Source organism: Mixophyes fleayi, chromosome 1 (genome assembly GCF_038048845.1).
Source record: "Mixophyes fleayi isolate aMixFle1 chromosome 1, aMixFle1.hap1, whole genome shotgun sequence".
NCBI lineage: Eukaryota > Metazoa > Chordata > Amphibia > Anura > Limnodynastidae > Mixophyes > Mixophyes fleayi.
In genome coordinates, this window is record NC_134402.1 from 168,647,416 (window position 1) to 168,651,465 (window position 4,050).

A 4,050-nucleotide genomic window follows, 5' to 3' on the forward strand; every position below is an offset into this window, starting at 1 on the left:
GCCGAAAATGGAGATAGACATTGAGAGTTATTGTAAATCTTGTGGGACATGCATACTTCGAAAATCCCTCCCAGAAAAGGCTGCCCCCTTAAAGAATATATCCAGCAATGGGCCTTTAGAGTTAGTCTGTATTGACTTTCTATCAGTGGAACCGGATGAAAGCAACAAGTGTAATATTCTAGTGGTGACAGATCATTACACCCGTTATGCTCAAGCCTACCAGACAAAAGACCAGAGAGCTGTGACCGTGGCAAAAATCCTATGGGAAAAGTTCTTTGTCCACTATGGGCTGCCTGCCCGCATTCATTCAGATCAGGGTCGGGATTTTGAGAGCAAGCTAATAAAAGAACTGTGCGAGGTCTGCGGGATAAAGAAGTCCAGGACTACTCCTTTCCATCCCCAAGGAGATCCGCAGCCGGAGAGATTTAATCGGACCCTTCTCAGCATGATGGGCACTTTGGACACTAAAAAAAAGGCACATTGGAGTAGGCACATCAGCCATTTGGTCCACGCCTACAATTGCACGAAAAACGAGTCCACGGGGTACTCCCCATATCTCTTAATGTTTGGGAGGGAGGCTAGATTACCAATCGATATCTGTTTTGGAATGGACACTGCTGATCCCCAAGAAAAGCCCCATTTGAAATATGTGGAGCAGCTGAAACAAGAACTAAAGGAGGCCTACAGACTAGCGGAAGCAGCTGCATCAAAAGCTGGACAACGAAACAAGGGTCGTTATGATCTACAGGTCAAGGAGCATATTCTGGAGCCAGGTGACAGGGTTTTACTTAGACACTTGGGCCTCCCGGGAAAACACAAGTTAGCCAATCGTTGGCGAAAGGATCCTCATGTTGTGGTTGCAAAATTGCCAGACATCCCAGCCTATCGAATTAGATCCGAGGGGCTAACAGGCCCTATAAAGACATACCATCGACAACATTTGCTTCCCATCAGAGATGGTGTCCGGTTTTGGGAGGAGCCTGAAACAGATGAGCCAAAAGTGTCCACACCCAGAAGATCACGGCGAATCAGAGAACCGACCACAGAAGAAGATAATGGAGATGATTGGGGGTATGATGCTCCAGGTAAATTGGGAGAAATAGATTGGAGACAAGATATCAGAAGGCTCACTAGGTCTACCGAGGGGGCCGCTGTAAGACCTCCACAAGTAGAAGAAAGGAGAACTATGCCTGCCATTTCAGATGAAAGTGTCAACCCAAGAGTAGCTGGACGGTTGGATTCTCAGTGTTCAGTAGAGGAAGGCTCTAACCAGGAAGTTGACATGGATGGAGACGTCGTTGATCCAGATGGAGGATGCACTGAACGCCCCAACAGGGTGTTGGGGGGAGAGGAAGGGAACCCACCAGTCCAGGGTCGGCCTAAAAGGACCCCTAGAGCCCCAATGATGTTGACTTATGATAGTCTAGGTCATATGACTGAGATTCCTAAGGTGATTCATCCTAGCTGGGTCTATCAGTGGCCATATCTGACTCCCATATCTGTTATGCCAGGGCCTGTTGTGTATGGATGTGAAAGTGTATTTAGACAGGATGTCTTAACCCCTTTAAATTTGCAGGATGTGGGACAAGCCTCATCATTTGTTCATTGTGGACTTGCCCCACAGGGGGAGTGTGTAACCCCTGGGGATGCTGCAGTTGGACTTGAGCACCCAGGGGCTAATAATCACAATTGCATCAGTAAGAAAAGAGATGCATAGAGCTATTTACCAGTCAAGGAGAAGGAACTACATCTCCCAGAAAGCTGTTATGAAGAGGGGGCGGAGCCTAAGAAGACTGAGAAACCAGAGGGCGGAGAGAGAGAGGGAGAGAGGAGCATCCTGGGAGAGACTGAGCTGTGTGACCAGTTCAGATAGGTGACCCTAGGCAGAAGGGCACTGGATGAGTGATCTGAGCAGAGAGAGCAGTCTGCAGAGATATCAAAGCTCGGTGCAGTTCTGAACAGAACCTGCTGGAAGCCACAGTTTGAAGCTGTAGGAGGAGGTTTGCATGCATCTCTGAAGAAGGACATTTTACAAGTCAGCCATTTTGGAGATAATCAAGTTCAGACCTGTGACACACTGGTGCAGATAAGTTACTGGTTATTTTTATCTATCTGTTGTTGTTCAAGTGGGGTTTGGACTATATCTGGCCACAAGGGCTGAAGAGTTAGGGATAGATGGGTGGGCAGGTAAATATGCACCAAGTGTGTGTCTAATCAGCACTTGTGGAACTACAAGTCCCAGGATACAAATTAGAAAGGATTTTACAGTTGTTGCTAGAGGAGGGTCTGCATACTGTGACTGCTGTACCTCACTGCAAGTGATTTAAAGACCTCCAAAATCTGCAAACTGGACACATGATGTTTCCATGCCATGCTGCATACATACAGAAGGGCCCCAACTTGCAGTGCACTGCTCTATTTGTGTGGTGTGTTTGAATACTGCTGTGTGTGTTTGGCAGTACATTGTAGGGCTATAAGGGAAAATATATAAATTCACCCTGCAAGATATTCACAGTATCGGGAGCAAGTAAGATATCTGATATATTTTTTCATGTGTATAAAGCTGTGACAGTTAATGGTTATATTGTTATATATTACTGTATTGTATTGTTTGCACTATTATTTCAAATTATACCAAAGTATATTTTTCTATAAAATTACAAAGCTGCATTTAGGATTTCCATTTAAATAAATGTGCCTGGCTGGCTTTTGCAGCACACATTTTGTCACAGAGTGTTAATACTGGGCAGGGGGTTTCCCGAATCTCCCCTGGTGTATCTTTTGAACACCCCCCAGAAGAGAAAGCAGAGATTCGGGTGGAGGCACTGAAAACCAAGTACCAAGGTGAGAAGCATCTGCGTGGTTCAATATATATATATACCCTCACAACGCTTAATACACAAGGGGGTGTTACACTTATAATTAATGATTTGTATTATATGAGGGGTTGCTTTCCCACCTAAATAATGGATACAAAATTTACAAGGTGAACTTTTTTATGATTGCTAGTGGACTGATGTGATTTAATACTCAGTCTTAACTTTGTGACTAAGTTAACATTGTACATTTTGTACCCATTTATGAAACAGACACAGGTCTGAGCACGTCTATATTCAGGGAGGCAGTCATAGCAAAGGTTGTTCCCAAAACTTCTGCATAAAAATGAGTGAAAAAAATATCGCCTCATTCTGCATTTGGCTGAAATTTTACATGTTTCAATGGATGGAATTTGTCCATGAGTGTTCCAGGTCTCACCCCAACTACACCATAGAGCAGAATGAACTAACTGTTTTCATCCCACACTAGTAAAATGTGAATTTATAAATACAGTGTGGTCGCAGCAAAAGCATGTCTCAAAGATTTCTCTCTAATGCAACTGACTCACACAGCTTGCATTGTGTATGGCATACTTGCCAACTCTCCCGGAATGTCCGGGAGACTCCCGAAATTCGGGTCGGTCTCACGGACTCCCGGGAGAGAAGGCAAGTCTGCCGCATCCCGCAATTACGGGGCTAAAATGCCGCGATTCTCGGTGAATCGTCTAATTTGGCCCCGCCCCAGCGAAAAAAAAAGCATTTTTGGGGAGGGGGGCAAAATGACGCATTAGGACGCACCCCGCCCCTCCTGCCCTCTAGACACACCCCTCTCCCGGATACAACTTGCCAAAAGTAGGCAAGTATGGTATATTGATTACATAAGGATTACAATAATTTTCCATTTTTGACCTACTAATGTTTACCTGAGTTTATTTGCAATTATCATGTATCTTGCAGAATGCTTTTATTTGCGAAGTGTTTCAATGAACAGTTTGTGGATAACTTTGATTTGGAAACAAATGCTGCACTTGGGTTTATTATTTCTATAGAGTTACATCATTTAGAAATGACTGTGCTGAAAATATAAAATGCTAGATACTCTGTGAAGTTATTCATTGAAGTTACTCATATAGATCGGCCAACAGTTTGCCATGAAATGCAAAAACAGAGCCACATCTGACTTGTATTTACTCAGTATGATACAAAATATAGAATATTCACCTTGATGGGGGGG